Here is a 13,766-nt window from a genome sequence, read left to right on the forward strand (position 1 = left end):
CAAGTGGCGGCCGTGCCTGGGATGCGGCCACGCTGCGCTCCTCCTTGGCGGTGCGTTGCGGGCTCCGCGTGACGCACACATACGCATACACACATACGCATACACACATACACACATACAAACCTTGTGTCTGAGATCATGTCCAGACGCTCCATGAACTCCAGCCCTCGGGGCCGTGCCCACAGCCCTGTGCAGCCCGTTCCATGCCCACCGCCCTGTGCTGCAGCCCCTTTCCCTGACCCCCAGCTGCCCTCCCCTGACGCAGCTCCATGCCGTTCCCTGTCTCTGTCACACAGAGCAGAGCTCAGCGCTGCCCCTCCGCTCCCTGTGAGGAGCTGCAGCCGCCATCAGGCCTCCCCTCAGCTCCTCTGCTCTGCGCCGAGCCAATGAAGGGACCTCAACTGTTCTTCATACATCTTGCCCTCCAGACCCTTTCCCGTTTTTGAAGCTCTCCTTAGGATGGGACAAAAGCAGCCCAGGTCATACCGGTGAGATTCTACTCCCCTGTCGCCGAGTCCTTCTTTGCTTACATTATTCAGAAAGTAAGTAATGAAAATTCTAATTTGAAAATAAGTGAATTCTGTTTGTATCTTGCACAGATAATCAGTTGCTATCCCAGTATTCCAACCTCTGGCTAGCAGAGCTGCTCCTCTATGTAGGTGTACTGACAGCACAGGTTTCACTTACACAGCAAATATCCAAGGGCAGCCTGCTGTCACTTCTGGTCATTTTGCCACCTCTCAATAGAGATAACTATCTGTTAGTTGAACTATCTGGCTATCTGACAATATCTCTATAGCAACAATTAATGAGGATGCAGTGCCACTATTGGCATAGAACATTTTTTAACTGTCCTCAATTGTACTGAGAGAACTGACGAGTTTAAGTTGATTTTTATGTTCTAAACAAGCTTTATGTTATCTGTCCATCTGTCTGTCATTCCATATCCCTTGGACTAGTTGTGATGTAGTTTGGAGAAAGTTATTCTGCTTATTTAAGTTTTGTGGAAATTGGAATTTAAACCTAAATTTGTTTCCTCAGCCAGAGAAAAGCAGGCAAGAACATCAGTTCCTACATATTCTTCCTAGCAGCGATCATTCAGTACTTGTATATCAGCCATCCACTTTGCATACACATCATTCCAGAGTAATAGATGTGATTGTTGTAGGGCACATGAAGAGGAAATCATAGTTACTGCAATTAAAATTGTTTAGGGGCTAAAGAATCCAAATCCACAGAATCCATAGCCTTAATTAGTTCTGTTGTTCACAACATGGCTGGAGAGTGCTAAAGTACAAAAAAAAGTACTAAAAATGTTTACACTGCTTATATATTTAAAAAATGGTAAAGATAATTTGATCTGGCATAGCATAACCGGTTTGATATGGGTACTCTGGAAGAAACATGGAAGTGCTGATCTGGGGTGCAGTCATTAAATACACATAATTAAATGCTGCTGAATACACTTTTATGGAAAAGATTAGATTAAATACACTTGAGTATAATTTTAGTTCATAAAGGTAATAGTGTTGATTTAATAGGTTTCATCTAAGTTAGAACTGTATGCCGTTTTCACAAATACAGCATAGACTAAGTCTGTAGTTCATTGCAAGTGCATTAAAAACTGATTCAACTGGGAGCTCTCAAGAGAAGTGACTGTAAATGAAGTTTTATCATATGGATGTGTTTTGGGGAAGCTTCTTCTTGGCTTGGTGCTATTAGCAATGACTTAGACAAAAATACAGAATTACAAATTACAAAGTTACGACTGCTGTTGTAAATAGTAGTAACAGTGAGTAATGTTAATGTCATTTGTAAAAATATTCTTAAGACAGTCCACTTGAAGGCTGACATTCAAAATAAGGCCTCAGAGCCACCCTTGGAATCTGAAGGAGAGTGACTGGCATGAGGCACCACCGACAGGAGTCTGGGCATTATGGTACATAATGGGACATGAACTCCCAGAATAAAGCTTTTGCTAATACTCTAAAACAAACCTAGAGGAACATCAAATGCAATTGGATTGTTTTTTTGTGGTTTTTTTTTTTTTCCCCAAAGATATACTGTAGATTAAGGACACAAAGTGGAAGTTTTGATGCAAAATATATAGGCAGATATTCTGTGCAGTCTGATGTGGTGATGTTATGACTATGAAGTTATACTCTGCCTTTTCTGTCCTTAAATGCCTTGGCTCCAGAAGAAGACCAAGAAATCTACGTATGTGGCAGCAAAAGAAGGAATAGGATATCAAGGATGTTTCCAAAAAGAAAGATTTTTTTTTTTTATGAGTGCAGACAGGCATTGTCTGAAGAGCTCCTTGCACATCTCATTGTGCTCACAAAGTTCAAACCTGACTGTCCAGTTTTGCTACTGTTGTTAATGTGATCTCCCAGACAACCAAGCAGTGACTTCCTAGAATTCTGTACTTCTTCAAGGAAAAGAAATGACAATGCAAAATGCTATGACAATCATATAGAGATCTTCAAAGGAACAAGAGTTCCACCTTCAGGTCTGGGAAAATACTACCTCTGATGGCAAAAGATACCTCAGAAAAATTGTCAAGTGCAGATGGAGGTGGACTTGCTGAATTACAGGCAGACTCAAACTTGTATTGCATGTCTGTGGTCAGTTTTGTAGGGCCTCTTGTAGATCTGATGACTATGTATTCTCATTGAGTTATCAGAGAAGCTGTTCTGTATCGTCAATGAAGAAAAATGATCATGAAGACTCCTAGGAGAGTAGAGAACAGCTGCACATCCAACTGAGGAAGAGCTTCCACAAGTTTGTTCTTAGTCCTCTAATATATGAATTGAGAGGCAGGATCCAGATAAGCGATTCATTTAATATGGTTTCTTCACTTAGTCTTACTGCTCTGTGCTCAGCAATCTTTCCTTTATGTGCAGTCTCTGAGATAACTCATTCTAGGGATGGCATTTCAGCATTACTCAATAAACACAGAACTTCCCAGATACTTACATTATGTTCCCAAAGATAGATATTTTTCCAGTAGAGCATTTCAACATTCTGTTGCCTTTTTAATGCATTGTTATTACAGATACACTGTTTTCTCTATCAAAAGACTTGTGCTGGCAAGAGCTGGTAATAAAGCTTCCATTGTGTCATGGAAAACAGTCTTTACAACTGAGCCAACATTGCTCTCTCCCACAGTCTTTAAGGAGCGCAACATGGTTCAAATTGAGATCTTCTTCTAACATACTTCCCTGACAAAACCAAACTTTTTCAGTGATTCTTCGTTTCTTGATTTCTTGAGGAATATGTGGCAGCATTTTCTGAAACTGTCTTCATGATCTAAATAAAATCCTGTGTGTTGATTTGAGGGGAAGATGTTAGCTACTGTTAACAAAAGCTGTGGTATAGCTTTGGGATTGGTAGAAATCTGATACAATGCATTTTAGTGTAATTTGCTTCAAAACCAATTCACATTTGGTTGAGAATCACCTGTATGATATTGCAGAAAGGTCCCCCAAATGATAATGAAGCAGAAGAGGTTTACTGTACATTAATATATTCATCAAAACAATTACACTGAATTGAGTATGAAAGGAAGAGAGAAATCTATTAGCACTTTAAAGCAGCTTTTATTTGGAGATAAACATTTCCTCCGGCTCACATAGGTTATTTTTGTCTTTTCCAGCATATTGGCAAGTCTCACACTGTGATTTCCATGTACGGTTTACAGCAGCTGCCCCAGAAACAATCACTCAGGAAAGTTAGTGGCTACAGAAACTACCCACAACACCTGGACCACGGCAGAATTTCCCTGCTGACAAGAGCATCGGCTGCTGGTGAGATCTCACACCTAGGGCATTCCTGGAACACACGTACAGTGCTTTGCCTGGGGAGCCTGAAATGGCAGAGCTCCTCCCGTGCTTCCCAGCAGTCCACCAACAGGCATAACCAAAAGAGACACAATTTCAAAAAAAAAAGTACTGCCAGATTTGTAGCTGAAAACTGCCACATGACTGCAATTTAATGAAGACCCATCCTTTTTTCCCAACACTTTCTCATTGCCACTGGATCTGTAGGAGCATTCTCACCCTTAAAACTAACGATCAGCTTTCATTACAGCAGTGATATGTCTAATATTCTTGGTTTCACTTGGAAGGTCACATAAGCAGTTTTACTTTACTGCAGGAGAAGGTTGAACCAATTTGATTAAAAATTGTTTAGCAGGATTGTGTTTTGCGCCCATTTGTCTGTTGTTATAGGGTTGACCTAAGTCAGTATCAGCTCAAGACAAATCCCTACAAATCACCCTAATTGAAAAAGGAGTTTCCACGCAAGACACTTTTAGCAAGTGAAGTAAATGTTCATTCATGTAAGACCTTAGAAATTCTGTATCAAATCTTAGTGCCTTTCAAGTCAGTGGTAAAATTTATCATGGTAAAGATTTCATTCATCATCCAGATCATAACATTTCTGAATGCAAGAAGATACAAACCATAGTCAGGAAAAAAAAAAAAAAAAGAAGATGGTGAATCAGCTGAGCAAATATTTGTTTTTACAATTCATCCACCATACTTACTAGTAAACATTTATTCTGTAAAACTATTCAGGCTTGGGAGAGGTATTCAGAATGCCTTTTAACTTCAGACCAGAGGTGTCACATCATGGGCTTGCATTCATAAACAGATTTGATTAAAATGCTTTTGAAGCATTTTTAATTTTTCTTTCTTCATTAGAAAAGTAATTCTGATCCTGCTGCTTCTCTAACGCATGCAGATATGAACAATAGTCTGGTTAATAAAAATTCCAGGGAATTTTAGGAATAAATTAAAAAGTAGAAAATCCACATTTTTCACTGACTGATTTGAAGTCTTTTAAGACTTCTGGAGTAGTCTCTGCCTTCTTTGCTTCATCTCCTCCCTCTTACCAGATAATCAGAAGGACAGTACATTGTTTAGCTCTGCCAAGAAGGTTGTTCTTGATCAGAGAAGAGGTGAATAGGGGTTTAGCCTGGCTAGTTTGGATTATGGGACATTTCGTAGAATCGTAGAATCACAGAATGGCCTGGGTTGAAAAGCACCACAATGATCACCTGGTTCCAACCCCCCTGCTATGTGCAGGGTCACCAACCACCAGACCAGGCTGCCCAGAGCCACATCCAGCCTGGCCTGGAATGCCTCCAGGGATGGGGCATCCACAGCCTCCTTGGGCAACCTGTTCCAGTGTGTCACCACCCTCTGTGTGAAAAACTTCCTCCTCATATCTAACCTAAACCTCCCCTGTCTCAGTTTAAAACCATTCCCTGGAAAACATTTCCTGGAAATTCTTTTTTGTGGAGATAAAAAGTTTATTAGATTGTTTTTGATTTAAAATCTGTGTCAGTCTTCAAGTAGAATCTTAAGTTAATCAGGAATTTCCCAGTTAATTTCCCACCTTAATTAATCTTTGTACAAGGGCCTTGTATGCCATCTAGCTTTGTATTGTCTTCAGGAGTGCTCACAAGTTCATAATGAGGGGAAAGGAAGAATAAGGCAACATTCTCCAGCCTTTGACTTTTTTTTTACATTTCGGGTATCGTGAACCAGGTGTGCTTTGTTTCCCCGTTAACTCCTGTGCGTGCCTGTTTCATGTGTTCACCCAGTCTTCCCTGCAGATGAAATAGAGTTCTTTCAGCCACAGAGCTCTCTGACAAGGATTTTCACACATTTGCTACCCTGTGCATTACTAACCTAACTCTTTCTGGCAAATGATTCCAGTCTACCCTCTCCATGCTATTCAGTATCAGGTAGATCTCATTTCTGCCCTTAGTTGTCATTCTGGGAGCCTGAAATATCCTGGCTTTTCCAACCACTCCTTCTGGACACATTAGTATATATATTTTATCATCCTTTTTGGTTTATTTCTTTGGGCCTTTTCCAGTTTTGATATTACTGTTTTATTTTATTTTCTTATTTATTTTAGATGAGGGAAACAGAACTGCACGCTGTATTTATTTTGTTTGCGTAAGACAGATTTATTCAATCTTGCAGTTGTATTTTTGCCTCGTTGTCTGTTGTTTTCCTAATACTTCCTATCATTTGATACATTTCACCTTTTTTGTTTGTTTTTTAACTGTGTCTGAAAAGTTCTCCTGGAAGTCTCTGCTGTAACCCCAAGGTGTTACTTGGCTACTCAATGGCTGTCTACGTAGCTTAAGAACTGTCCAGAGGTGCACTGAAAATGATTGAAAGCTGCATAATAAATAGTGAAATTCTACAGATAAGTCTTTTCACTCACAGACAAGAAATTCACACTAGAAGGAGGCAGGGTGAGTCAGAAGTGAAGAGCAGGAATGTCAAGTGACTACAACATCTCTTACTAGAATGTAGCTGTCATTTCTAATATGTGGCAAGTGGTGTCCAATCTTAAATGTAACTGAAACATCATCTTAATAAGTCATAAAATATAATTTATCAAATCAGAGCCCTGTTTGGTCCTGCACTGCTTTATTTCTGTCTTACACATCTTCTACTAACCGTCAGTTTCTTTCTATCTAGGGAACCCCATATGACCTAGATCTTTACAGTGATGCTTGCTGGTATTATCTTGAAAAGTGTAAGCTGCTCATGGCAGAAGTCAGACCCTTTTCTCTGAAAGACACAGAAAAGGAAGACAGTCATTTACAATTAACTCCATCAATGTCTCCTTCTTGGTAGGTCTAAACCACAAGTTGAAATGCTGACATAATATAAATGGCTTAGGTTCAGATGTCAAACTTGTTTCTTTCTGCCTTGCTAGGTTGTTTTGCTGCAGAGGTGCTCATCAGCATTTCTCGAAATGAAGTATGGTTTAGTGTCAAAGGTGCAAAGGTGCAGAGGTGAAGGATATCAAGTCCATTGCAAAGTTATCTTTTCACTTCCTACCTCGCAGGGAGTGTCTTTTATACACTGAAGCTGTGAAGTTCTCAAGTACTGCAACCATGGAGTGAAGATGCTGCATAAACGAATATACATGATCCAAAGAGACTTAGATCTCCAGTGAGGGTATTCTGTCAGTGGTTTTTTTTTTAATTATTCTTCTTTAATGTTTGAATCTTACTCTATTTACTTTTAATAAAGCAGTAACATTGTGAAGCGCTGAACTTCAGTCTTACTGAGACTGAGCTTAGAGAAAGAAAGAAAGCCTCTAAAGCCTATTTTAGTTTAAAATGTAATTGAAAGTTTGTATTTCTTGATGGGTACTTTGGGAGACATGTTCAGCCAGCTATGTGGAGAATTAGCCATGCAAGTCCCATTACTGCTAATGCTACTACTAATTTCCTGCACATTACACTGAATATTTACATCTTTGTGTAGTATTTAGGTGAGCCATTAAAATGCTGATTTCTTACTGTTATAGTCATCCATCAAACAACAAAAAAACCATAATCTTGTGGGGAAAACAATTTTTAGTTAAAGATGTTTATTTTTAAAATACCATTATTATAATTTGAATTAAACCCTGAAGTATGACTAAAATTGCTTCATTTCTCACCTCAGAAATAGTAATTGGATTAATGTTCTGTGAGGTACTGTGAACAGAGATATTTGCTTTGTGTGCAAAAGCTTAAGAGGGCATTAACTTAATGCTTGGCTGGTGTAGTATGAGTTATTTTAGCAATTTTAAATCCAAGTGGCAAATCTGTCCACAGGATGGATTTCAATCATTTATGAGTGGATCTTCTACAACAGTCACAGATGGGTGAATCACTGGGCAAAAGCCCTTCAATTGGTGTGTGGCTGTATTTGGCAACTTTGCATAGCAATGGCATCATTTGACTAATCCTATCAGATCCCATTTTCAGTGTGTCTAACTGCTTTATCTTGAGGGTCACCTCTTGAGTTGGACAGCAATTCCAAAGTGAATAGGATGGAGGTGATGAATACAAAACAGTTCTTAAACGCCTCAGGCCTCAAAAGAAACTAAGACATCATTTCTGTGGTTCTAAGCACAAAGTCTGCTATGCAACTTTCTTTTACAAGTAGTTTCTTAGATCTCTTAGGTATTCTTCAAAGTAGGAATTTTTAATGTAGCTCTTTTTCTTAGATTTTTATTATTAATTTTATTTCTTCATGACTATACTGATTTCTGACTTGTCCAGTCTCTTGCTGTGTCTCTTCTTCAATAGCAATCCTTGTCATCATTTTCCCAAGTGATACAGTGAAGTACTAGAGGAGGGGGGATCCAGTACCTCAGCAGGTCACCTCCTTGTCCTTTCCCAACCTCTATTCCAGTATGTGAGACTCATCCTCAAAGCTCTACCTTTTCCACTGTCCAAATGCCCTGTCTATGTTGCTCTCTGACAGACCTAGGAGCCCTGCAGCAGTGCTAAAAGCACTCATAATAACATGTAGCAGTGATATCAGTACTGTAAGGAGAGGAAGAGGTGTTAAAGATGGACATTCACAGCTACCAAGACCTGAAGCAAAGGACACTCAGATGAAGCTGGTGACCACCGTGCCAATGTTGTATGTAAGTCACCAAAACTCTTCATTTGAAAATGCTGAGATAGCATAGAATCATTAAAGTTGGAAGAAACCACTAAGATCACCTAATCCAAACATGCTGGTGTGTGTTGCATGAAATGCAGAAATGTGTTATACATCTAAGGCTATTTTTCTGACGGAGCTTAATTCCAGTCAGTGCCATAGGTCTGTCCATGAATTGCAAGGGAATGATGCTTTCCACTGCCTCTGTTTGTATTATCAGTTCCAGGTGGGAAGTAATGTTCTAACTCTCTTTGCAGCACTGCCCTAGACTTTCTGGACCCATTCAACAAACACATCTATCCAATATACCTTTGATTGTACTCTCAGCATCATGACTGTTACCTCATCAGACTTTTTAGGAGATAAGACTGGCAGTAAATTTTGAAACTTGCTGTTTGGTCTATTTTTCCTTCACAGGTGGCAGTTATCATAGAATCTTGCTCTATCTACCCAGTTGCTCTTGAAGTAACTTGCAAAGAGCACATAGTAGCTCTATGTGACAAAACTAGCAGCACTTCTCAAGAAGACTTGTATGAAAAGTAAAAATTTTAGTGCAAAGTGATAGATTTTCCTTAGATGTACATGATTATATCAAGTTATTTTTTAATTCTTTTATGGATTTGGAAGTTATAAAGAGACGTTGGAAGCAATAGCATGCCAACCTACATTAAGTAGTATTTTTATCAATTTAGTGTTTAATTTTTAAAGGCCAGAGGAGTGCAGCTGTTAGGTTTTAAAACAAATAATTTGTAATATGAATTTCTCAGATAATAGTCACATTTTATCAAAGTAAGTTATTGATTTCAGTGTCACCAGGATTTGACTTTAAAAAGATTTTTAAAATGTCATATTTCAGTGTTGACTTACTGAAAGTCAAACAAAATATCTTATCTTAGTTACAAGGCAGAGTTGTACTTCAAAGTTTAAATTCTTTTTTTTTTTTTTTTGCTATACTTCGGAGATTGGTACTGTAGTTTTAGTAGTGTTTCTTCTCTAATGTGATGTCCAGTCTTGCTTCAGCCCTTCGTTAGTAATTTTCTGCTAAAGCACAGTGTTATGTGTCACAGAGTGCATGTGGATGTGAACTGAACCAGCAAATCAGAACTCTGAAACAGTAGAGAGAGAGAAGAAATAAAAAGAGGTGGTCATTCTGCGAGGCAATTAAGACTGGGAATTTTACAAAATGAGGGCATGTTTGTTCTTAGGAGGTGAGTTGGATGCACAAGCAGATTTGTTGAGATGTATTACAGGTAGTGCTGAATGAACATGTTTTAAAGACATTGTAGTTTTTCACTGCCTGCATTTAGTGATTTTCATAGAATGATAGAATGCCTTAGGTTGGAGGGGACCTTAAAGATGATCTAGTCCACTTCCCTGCTGTGGGCTGACCCCCACCAGCTCAGCTACCCAGGGCCCCATCCAGCCTGGCCCCAAGTACCTCCAGGGATGGGGCACCACAGCTCCGCCCTCTGAGCAAAAATTTCTTCTTAATATTTAATCTAAATTTCCCCATTGGAGTTTAAAGCCATTACCTGTTGCCCTATCACTATCAGACTCTAAAAAGTCAGTCCCCCTCCTGCTTGTAAGCTCCCTTCAAGAACCAGAAGGCTGTAATGACGTCTCTCCACAGCCTTCTCTTCTTCAAGCTAAACAAGCCCATTTTTAGTGATGAAGAGTGGCAGTAAAAGCTCATTCAGCAAAACTGATGTGAAAATGTGCGCACATGTGACACATATGGCAATTATGAATACACCAGAGGTTACCAACCATGTGCTTTTACACCTCTATCTTTTGAGAGAAAATGGAAGCAGTGTTTGAATAAAAAGAACACTAGGATTTAATCCATTTCCTTCCACTGCACAAACATCTGTATTGGCAGTATTTAGCAAAATTACAATATGTTGTCCAAGATCCATGTTTAGCAGCAATGTCTGGGGAACTCTGTGATAGTGTGCTGATTTATATATATTACATTTTTATATTTATTATATATTATATTATTTTATTATTATTACATATTATATTTTTTGACACAAGCATAGTAGCTGTGATTTGTGACCCAGCTGTATTATCTTAGAGACTGGATGATTTTGGAAACATTGACTGAAGGGTGACTTGTGTGCATAGGAAGAAGGGGAATTTTTTATCACCTAATACTGAAATTGCCCTGACGTGCCTTGAATGGAGAATTTTTACCACAGGTTTCCGGGCTGCAAATGTAAATGGCACAGCCCAAACGTTTACCTTAGAAGGGGAGTTTTAATGACAAATGGAGTGTGCAAGGCAGGGGAAAACTATAGTCAGGCAGACCAAAGCAAGATGATGAGGGCAATGAAAGCAGCAAGAAAAAGAAGAAAAAAGAGGCTAATTTCTCCTATGTTCCTAAGTTGTTCTGAAAGTAATGCCTGCTGTTTATTTCCATGCTACCAAACTACCACAGATACAAAGAGTACAATAACAGCATTTAATAGTGCAAATTCTCAGCTACAAAACACTCATTTTCTACACAGTCACCACCATTAGCTATGCATTTTCACCTGTGGTGAACAATAGCCTGTATGCTGCGGTAGTAAACATTTGCACCAACAGAGATGACCCAGTGCTTCACTTTTCTTGACCACATCCACTGTTTGGTCTCCATAGATGTTCAGCAAGTGTCAATGAATGTCAATGGAGGAATTCAGCTCCACACTTTCGCTTCATCTGCACTTCCATGTCAGATGCTGTTGAGGCAGACTGCCCCTCTGCTGCCATCTGTCTCACAGCAATAACGTGTAACGGGGCATTGGCAGGAAGGTTCAACTTCTACTGCCATGCCACCAACATCCACCTCTGATGTCGTGGGCCATTGTAAGAAAACAGGATGCATTGTTTTCAGACCAGCCCTCATACAAGTTGATGCCAGCAGTAAGAAGTATAATCCCCACCATCACCCTCCTGGGTACTGCGCCCAGGGCACTGCTGGTGTCTAAACAATTTTTAAACAGAAGTGCTCAGAAGGGAGAAGCCGTATGAGGGCTTTGGTGGGCAGCTGTGCATGCTGCAACGTGAGGGAAGGCCGGCTTCCAAAGTATGGCTGCCTCATGGCTGGGCTGCCTGGAGGCTTTGTGCCAAGGTTCGTGCTTCAGGCTTTACTTCAGTAGGGGATTGCTAATTTCCCCAGCTATTATGGGACACCAGTGAGATTTCCTTCCTAAACCTCAGCTTTCCTGTCAGATTTGGTTGAAATCAGCCCATGGGTTCAAAAATGCTCAGTAGTGGACTGAGGCACAGAAAGATAGCACAACACTGGAAGCTTTGTTTGCTGAGAAAACTGGGCCAAAGGCGATATTAAATCATAGAAACATAGAATGGCTTGCATTGGAAGGGACCTCCAAGATCATCTAGTTCCAACTCCCAGCAATGCTATGGGGGCTGATGGCACTGGTGGCTCAAGTAGAAAATTTGAAGAGGAAAAGGTGTTCTTTGGATTAAACAAGGCAAATTGCTGAGGTGAAGCAGCGCGTATTCATATAATTAACAATGTATCATAATACTACCACATAAAAGCAGAAAATAAGTTTTCTCAAGCATGGAACATTTTTTGGCTCTTTTATTTCCTAACTTCTGAATGTGTGATTACAGGTAAATAACTTTTCCAACATTGTATATGCGTGTGTGTGAAATGCATGCATCAAGTATAGCAATTGCTGAAGTGTGAATTTATTTTTAAATAGAATTGACTCCTTGTATTAGTACAGGCACCTTGAGAGTAGAAGCATTTCTGTATTATCACCATCTATCTCTTGAGAAAGAGACAGATATTTTTACCTTGACAATTGTGGCAGCAAGGTGGAGGCAATTCTACAATAATCTGAATATATTTCAGGTGCAGTTCATTTTTGTACCGAATGAATAACTGCATGCCCAAGTGGGTGGCTGGAAAATAAGAACTTCTCGGATTAGATGGAGAAGGTGAAACGTGTTACATTTCTGCACATAATGTATCTGCTAATATTCCAGTCCATATGATAAAGTCACTGTTAAATGCCATTTTCAATGCACGTGACGGCAATCTGTTTTCTTCAAACACTGATTCCAGGAAAAAAAAAAATCCCTACATTTTAGAAATCACTACAACTGTTTCATTGAATTAAGCCAGAAATCAAATTATTTTCCAGTCACATTTCTTCTGTGTTCCTTGTGGGTCTGTAGGCAGAGATGTACAATCATTTCGGGGTGAAACAGAAATTGGTGCAGGATGAAGGGACTCACAATGCAGCCACTTACTGACAGGGGAGCATAGAATTTCTTCTGCTCCAAGTGGCTTCTAACACCTTTGGTCTGCAGCTGCCCCACAAGGGCACTAAAGACAAGCTACCAAATGCTTTGCTCACACGCAAAACTAGCAACAAATAATCAATAATAAAACATCAACTAGGAGCATTGAGGCAAATGAAGGAGCATGATACCAAGAGAGTGCAGTGGAAATGGATTAGCAGCTGACAACAGAGTCTGGGACACGAGCCATAAGGAGAAACTTCAGTCTCTCATTCATTGCAGAGAGATCTGCAGAGACTTCTTTCTTTAGCCGTTTCTCCCTATGGACAAGAAAATTGAATCCTTTATTTGTAAGCAACATTTTGCATTGCTAAAAGTTGTGCAGGAGGAAAAGAAACATCTCTTGGAAATCGTGTACAATTCACAAATCTATTTGGCATTGACTTAGTTGTTTTATATTTTTCTCTCTCTCCTTCCCCTAGATAATTTTGATGTAAAATATAGGATACCTGTAAATCATTTCTGAGGTGGACTATGGTCCCAGAGCTCATAGGAGCTCCTGACAACACACTGTTTCAGAACAATTTCATTCAGTGTATGTCTGCACTTCCACTGCATGTCCCTGAAATGGTAAGATCATAGATGAATTAGAATTCAGCAATAATTAATTGTTTCATATTAATTAAAAAAAAAACCAACAACAAAATCCAGGGAATTGCAACATTCTTATCATTTGTACACAAAGGCAACATTTTTAGTGAGGAAAAAGAGAGTATGACAATTAATTTGAGAGGCTGTTCATTTAAATAGCCTCTAAATTAAACATTTGAATTGTGTGAATAAATCTACATTCTGACATTTGATATCTGAAGCATATCTTGACACATCTTGGGCATGCTTGGGAGATAGATCCAGTTATAAGTTTACATTTCTGCAGTGAGTGAATCCTGGGAAAGAGACAGAGCAGAGGGAAACCAGAGATAGTATTCCTTGGCTTTCAGCTCCCATGTGAGAAATTAATGACATCGTAGC

The 13,766-nt window shown here is 39.4% G+C and overlaps 1 protein-coding gene and 1 long non-coding RNA gene across 4 annotated transcripts in view; one reads left to right on the forward strand and one right to left on the reverse strand.

Annotated features, from left to right (window-relative positions):
• Positions 1-109, reverse strand: part of STX17 (syntaxin 17) — a 32,371-nt gene extending 32,262 nt beyond the window's left edge. The window contains exon 1 of the mRNA XM_052704154.1: positions 1-109. The gene's annotated coding sequence lies outside the window, so the exon portion shown is untranslated.
• The window catches only part of LOC128091172 (uncharacterized), a 26,024-nt gene continuing 12,281 nt past the window's right edge, over positions 24-13,766 (forward strand). The window contains exons 1-2 of one of the 3 annotated variants that reach the window (XR_008211281.1): positions 24-542; positions 3,656-3,806. This is a non-coding gene — a long non-coding RNA (uncharacterized LOC128091172). The remainder of the gene's footprint in view (positions 543-3,655; positions 3,807-13,766) is intronic. The other 2 variants (XR_008211279.1, XR_008211280.1) reach the window with 2 other exon arrangements.

Source organism: Tympanuchus pallidicinctus, unplaced genomic scaffold (genome assembly GCF_026119805.1).
Source record: "Tympanuchus pallidicinctus isolate F22 unplaced genomic scaffold, pur_lepc_1.0 scaffold5, whole genome shotgun sequence".
In the NCBI taxonomy this organism is placed as follows: Eukaryota; Metazoa; Chordata; class Aves; order Galliformes; family Phasianidae; genus Tympanuchus; species Tympanuchus pallidicinctus.